This window comes from Moschus berezovskii, chromosome 13 (genome assembly GCF_049115385.1).
Source record: "Moschus berezovskii isolate FMDL1 chromosome 13, NW_MosBer_1.0, whole genome shotgun sequence".
Classification (NCBI taxonomy): domain Eukaryota; kingdom Metazoa; phylum Chordata; class Mammalia; order Artiodactyla; family Moschidae; genus Moschus; species Moschus berezovskii.
In genome coordinates this window covers 68,311,279-68,318,060 of record NC_142472.1, presented here as the reverse complement: position 1 = coordinate 68,318,060, position 6,782 = coordinate 68,311,279, and the positions used below count along the sequence as shown (strand labels likewise).

General features: G+C 48.5%; 1 protein-coding gene across 3 annotated transcripts in view; it reads left to right on the top strand.

Annotated features, from left to right (window-relative positions):
- Positions 1-4,757: 4,757 nt before the first annotated feature.
- Positions 4,758-6,782, top strand: part of FNDC3A (fibronectin type III domain containing 3A) — a 117,978-nt gene continuing 115,953 nt past the window's right edge. The window contains exon 1 of one of the 3 annotated variants that reach the window (XM_055426108.2): positions 4,758-4,897. The gene's annotated coding sequence lies outside the window, so the exon portion shown is untranslated. Of the gene's footprint in view, positions 4,898-5,270; positions 5,589-6,782 lie in introns of those variants that run through there. The other 2 variants (XM_055426110.2, XM_055426107.2) reach the window with 2 other exon arrangements.

Below are 6,782 nucleotides of genomic sequence, written 5' to 3'. Positions count from 1 at the left end.
ATTGACTCGATGGACATGAGTTTGAACAAGCTCTGGGAGTTGGTGATGGACAGGGAAGCCTGATGTGCTGCAGTCCATGGGGTCGAAAAGAGTCAGACATGACTGAGCGACTAAACTGAACAGGTAAACCCATTCAACCTTCACTACAGAAGGCAAAGTTATCATATTGGATGTGACTCCTGCTCCAGTGGGAAACATGATCTCAACCTTGTAAGTCTGATAGACAAACATCTGAAAAAGATAGTCTAGAGCAAAACCGCTGGTGTCTCTGCTTACTAGATGTACTGAAGTATGACAGCTCTGTGAAACAATTGTCTGCCAACGTATACCATATCTCTACTAATCATACAAAAGTTTCCTCTCTCAGATCTCCTAATTGCATGATTCAACAACTTTCCAGAATGCCAAAAGGAACCTCAAAGGACAACATTCATTTAAGAAATATTGGGCAGCTGTTAAATGCCAGGCACTGTGTAAGCAAAAACAGGTTCAGTTCTCCTCTTGAAGGGAACAATAGACACATATGCAGTATATACGCATACTAAATGCTACGTATGTGTGCTCAGTCGTGTCCGACTCTTTGCAACCCCATGGACTGTAGCCTGTCAGGCTCGTCTGTCCATGAAATTTTCCCAGCAGGAATACGGGAGTGGGTTGCCATTTCCTTCTCCAACCAAATGCTACAAACTGAGGTAAGTCATAGAGGGAAAGGTACATTAGTTGTAGAAGGACTTCATCAACAAGGGGTCTTCAACTTGTCTGGGAAGTTAGAAATGTTTTTTCCTTACTCAAGTTAAAAGGGAGAAGAGGGTCATGTGCACAGAGCCTGTGCTGTTGAAACTGCAGCATGTTTGAGAATATAAAAGGTGGTGGGGAAGTCTTCCACACAGGAAGCCAGGGGAGAGTGGTGTCAGATCAGACTAGAAAAGGCAAGACCTCACATGCTCTGTTAGGCCACCTTAAGAATGCTAGTCTTATCTTGGAGCAGGGAGATGCTGTTTAAGGGTTTTATGTGAGAAGAGGAATAGTCATACTTGCTTTTAGAGAAACTGTTTTAGCTGCAAAGTGGACAACTGATGGAAGGGTTCAGATCATATGCAGTGAGACCAGATTAGATTGGTGACAACAGGAAAGAAGTAGGCCAATTTGAGAGATTTTGGAGAGAAAATTGCCAGAACTTGGTGTTGCAATGAATCTAAGGGAGATGTCAGGGGGTGACTACTGCCTGTTTGACTTGAACAACTGGATAGATGAGGACAGGGCTTCCCTGATAGCTCAGATGATAAACAATCTGCCCTCAATGCGGGAGATCTGGGTTCAATCCCTGAGTCGGGAAGATCCCTTGGAGAAGGGAATGGCTACCCACTCCAGTATTCTTGCCTGGAGAATCCCATGGACAGAGGAGCCTTGCAGGCTACAGACCATGGGGTCATAAAGAGTCTGACAACTGAGCAGCTAAAACATGCACACACACACACATAGATGAGGAGAAAGGAAAACAAGGAGAGTTTATCAACTAAGTTGGTCTAAACTTTGTAACTTTGAGACTTTAAGTGACCAAGTTAATGAAGCAATTGATTTTTTTAGGATAAGGGTTAGGGCTAGAGACACATACGTGGAAATCATCAACTTTTGATGATAACTAAAGTAACTGGGGGTGGGAGGAGAAGGGGACGACAGAGAATGAGATGGCTGGATGGCATCACCGACTCGATGGACATGGGTTTGAGTGAACTCCGGGAGTTGGTGATGGACAGGGAGGCCTGGCGTGCTGTGATTCATGGGGTCGCAAAGAGTCGGACACGACTGAGCGACTGAACTGAACTGAACTGAACTAACTGGGGTGGGTGATGATGTTCAGACCAAGAGATTATAATGAAAACAGAAAAGAACCCAGACTAAATTGTGAGGTACTCCTATATTTAACAGTTAGGGAGAGGAGAAGGAATCTGTGAGGGAATTAGAGAAATGATACCCAGAAAGGTAGCAGGGAAAGTCAAGAGAGTATAGTGCCAAAGGAAGAAGAACTATTCAAGGAAATAAGTGATTCAAGTGTTGGGTATTCCTCAGAGCTCAAGAAAAATGAGGATTTTAAAATAACTTTTATTGATAAGGAAAATGAAGCACTGAGAAGTGACTGGTTCAAAGTCAGTGTAAATTCGTGTCCCTCTCTGGATTCCCAAAGAATTCATACTGGTGGCCATGCTAGGGTTATTTACGTGTGTGATTCATTCTCTCCACCGAACATAAATTCCCCAGTCCTCACTTGACTCAACCTTACAGCATCGCATATTGTTGACTAATCTATGCCTACTTCGATGGTATTCTGAATTATGTCTTCAGTTCAGTTCAGTTCAGTCGCTCAGTCGTGTCCGACTCTTTGGGAACCCCAACACTCCAGGCCTCCCTGTCCATCACCAACTCCCGGAGTTCACTCAGACTCATGTCCATCGAGTCGGTGATGCCATCCAGCCATCTCATTCTCTGTCGTCCCCTTCTCCTGCCCCCAATCCCTCCCAGCATCAGAGTCTTTTCCAGTGAGTCAACTCATGTTAGTCTCCTCCAAAATAGCTGTTCTTTCTTGTTGTGCCTATACATGGAGGTATGCCCCAAATATAATTTTTAATAATATAGTTTTTTAAAATGACACTTTTTTCCCCTCACCCCCACCCCAACGCCAAAGGAATTAAATCTTGAGGAATAGATTACAAGATTCTGTCTTTTTAAAAAACTCCTGAATAGGAAGCTTTGGAAAATACTTAGAGTTGGATTTGGAAACCACTAGCTTAGTCTCCGGAGAAGGTGATGGCACCCCACTCCAGTACTCTTGCCTGGAAAATCCCATGGATGGAGGAGCCTGGTAGGCTGCAGTCCACGGGGTCGCGAAGAGTCAGACACGACTGAGTGACTTCACTTTCACTTTTCACTTTCATGCACTGGAGCAGGAAATGGCAACCCACTCCAGTGTTCTTGCCTGGAGAATCCCAGGGACGGGGGAGGCTGGTGGGCTTCCGTCTGTGGGGTCGCACAGAGTCGGACATGACTGAAGCAACTTAGCAGCGGCAGCAGCAGCAGCAGCTTAGTCTCTCTCAGACCAAATAGAGCTAGGGAAGCAATATGGAGAAGCCACCCAACTCGCCCACACTCTGATAAATCCTATTTTAAAACATACAGTTATGCTTCAGTTATTCAGAGATCAGCTTTCCAGCAATTGTCTGGAAGAGGGCCAAATCTGGAAGTTAAGAAAAGGAAACACCTTTCTCTCTCGAAGGAAAAGAACTTTTGAGAGTGAACAACAATGAAAGTATCTCAAGATACCACTTGATATAGAGTCACTGTCCTATTTACTGATGGGAAGAAGAGGAAGAAAACAAATCTCTCCCTGGCTGATTGTGGATATAAACACCTCATCAATCATTACCTGGAGCCACAGAGATAAAGCACAAGAAAGGAGAAAAGAGTAAAAAATAAACAGTAAAATAGAAAGGATGAGAGGAAGGATCTGAGTGGTTCAAGAGGCAAATGAGAAGAGGAGAAGCAGTAACAGAGATTAGAAAAGGTGATGAGAACATTCCAAAGAGAAAAAAAAGAGATCACCTAAGTAAGAGACCCTGTATACCTCAGCAATCCTTTGGGACTTTAGGTTATGGCCAAGGTATGGCATCTGATGGCCAGTCATCAACAAAGGATTTCATTAACCATTGTATTCCTTAAGAAGGTAGGGAATAAATACGTTTTCAAAGGATTCCTGTTAAAAGGTGGAGGGGAAAAGCACTGCTATTTTTGAAAGGCAGCACAATTAATAAACCGAAATAAAGCCAGACAAAGAAGCCTGATCACATCGCCATTGTTTCTGAAGGGACAGTTCCTGGGTTAGACTCCCCGTCCCAAGGACTACCCCCACCCCAAGTCTTCCAGTAGAACCCGCAAAAGGAAGCAGCCCAGGGCAGCCCTCAGGCATTATTGCAGCGCCCCCAGTCGCTGGAGGTTCAGGACCGTCTCGGCAGCGTTCCCTTCCAGGTCTTCGGGCTGTTGCACAAATTAAGGTAATGGGCTTCCACGCGATTTGACTGGGGGGGGGGGGAGAAGTCAAAACTAACCCCCACATTTTCAACTGCAGTAAATATCTTAAGTATTTTTGCTTGCTGAGGAGATCCATGGCACTAAAGCGTTTGGAACTGAAAACATCCAAGCCCACTTCGGTTGGCTTCCTATTCCTTGGGGGAGTGTCTTTGAAAGCACCTGCCGGCATTAAGTTTTGTGCTTTCGGAAAGAGGCAGACCCGGTGCGCCTCACAGGGAGTCTTTTAGAGTTTGGACTGAGAATTGTGTGAGTGGTCCCGGGAACGTCCATCGTTAACTCCTCATTTCCCTAGTGTCGCCAGCAGCCTGGCCGCCGCGGCGGCTACGACGACTCGGGCGCAGCCGGGCCTCGGGAGAGAGCCCGGAGCCCGGGAGCGCGGTGGGCGTCCCGGGTTGCGGCCAGGTGGGCTTCCTCGGCCGCCGGCGCTCCGGGGAACGGCCCGCGGGGCGGCGGGCGCGGGGCGGGGGCGCGGGGTCCGGGCCGGCCGGGGGCGCCGTCGGCGGGGCTCGCGCAGCCGCACTCGGCGAGCCGACTCCGGGCTCCTCCTCCCGGCTCCGTAGTAAGCATGGCGGCGGCGGCGTTCGCGGTCCCTCGGGTGAAACAGAAAGCGGGAGCTACGCGGCGAGGGAGCGAGGAGCGGGGCTGAGGCGGCGCCGTCACTGCCGGGAAACCACCCCAACAGTCAGTGCGCCGGCGGCTGCGGCGGCCCCGAGAGCTGGCTCTGCCGCTGAGGTGGCGCGGGGACGATCGGGAGCCCGCAGAAGAGGCGCCGGGGTAGCCGCCTTCCTCCGCCTCAGAGCGGCGCGACTCGGAGGTGAGAGCGCGGGCGCTGCCTTCGGGAAAGGCGGGCGAGACGGAGGCGCCCCGGGGCAGGCGTCGCGGAAACCGTTAGGCTGCGCGTGAAGGGCCGGGGCGCCGAGCGCGGGTCCGGGCCCGTCGAGGGGCGCGGCCCACCCCGTCCCGGGGGCGCGCGCTCAACCCAGCGCGGGGAGTGGGCCGCGGGCGCGACGCATCCGCTTGCCGGGCACCTGCCGGGCCCGATTCTCTCCGGGAGGCGCTCGCGGGGGCGCGGCCACGGCCCCGCCGGCAGCCCGCGGAGGCGGCGCGAGGGCGCGGGCGGCCCTCCCTCCGCCCCCCTGGCCGGCGGCCCGCGGCGAGCAGCGCCGCTCCTGGCGGCGCCGGGGGTCGAGTGCCGGAGCCCTCCCGGAGAGGATCGCCGAGCGTCCGCAGCGCCCGGGGTCGTGGCCGCCCGCCGGCCGCCGAACTTGAACGCCCCTCTGAAGAGACTTTCCCCCCGCGCCTGTTGGGGTTCAAACCTCGAAAACCCGCCCGGCTGTGTTTGATCTCGTTTGGCGGGTGCCGGTACCTGGCCGTTCCTTCAGCCGGCTGAGTTAACCACCTGTTCAGTCGCGGGGGGGTTGGACTCCAGGCTGCAGTCCTCGCCCTGTTTAACAACCTGGATCTTTGAACTTTTGACACGGCGGTGGAAGGACGTCATGTGTTAGGTAAAGGAAAATGAACTCATAATTTAGCCGTAAAATCGCGGGCAGAAAAGCGGCTATTTTAATTAATGTTGGTCGTTCTTTCATTAAATTGTTAGCGTTAAAAAAAAAAAAAAAGGGCTATTTTTTTGTGGGGTTAGGTGGTGGGTAATGGATAGTGGGGGTGCTAGGAATCGTAAATTCGGGATTTTCTTTTGTGAAATTTCATGTAAGTTCCTTTGGACACCTTTGCCTCTGAGCCTCTATTAACTAAGAATATCAGGCTGACGGGATTTTTTTTTTTTTTTTTGACTCTAAAGCTCATGTGCATGTAGATTTGTGGACTCAAAATTGAGCGGCAAAACGATTTTGCTGCTTTCCGTGTTTTTAGTTCTTGAAAGCAAAATTGGTATTTTTCTGTACTATAAGAATGAAAAGTTGAACTGTTACTATAATATTTTATCACCATAATAGTACCAGCACTAGTGCTAAACATATGCCACCCAGGAGTTGGAGCCATATGTTAGGCAGAAACTAAATGAGTCTTATGGCTATGATCTTGTATTTGGATAAATATTTAGTTTTTGTGTTATTTGCTAAATCTGTAGTTCTTGCCATCGTGTAAGCTTTTAAATCACCTAAAAATAGTCCAGAGAAATGAGTCTCCTGCCTTTTTGATATTTTCTCGGTTGATTTGATTTTGCTCAAGTAATGAGATAAAAGTGCACACTGAGACAGATGGTGGACTTAAAACAGTGATAAAAAGGATTTGTTGTAACACATCTTCTGTAATTTAGTGCCTAAAATTTTGCTTTCAGCTTCTTAACCCACTGATGATTCTTGCCATCACCACTTATACCAGTTAGTGGGAAGAGAGGATACTGACTTGACAGGGAAAAAAAAATTTGTTAAAAATTTTATAAATAATTTTGTTTCAAAATTTTAGCACTGTCACAGTAAATTTTATGAAATTTTCATTTTTCCTTTCAGAGAACATCTCTCAGTTTTCTTGGATAGGTTAACTGAAAATTTTTTTATCCCAGGCTGGCTGCTTTTAACCACCTGTATGCTTCTGAATGAACTCCCTCTTTTTCCATTTTGTCTGAACCCTCAAAAATCATTGACTGTTTAGGAAAAATTAACTGCTGGTTAACATTGGTTTCAATCAAACATAGAGGTAATTTACTTCTCCCAAATTAATGATATGCATTAAAAAAC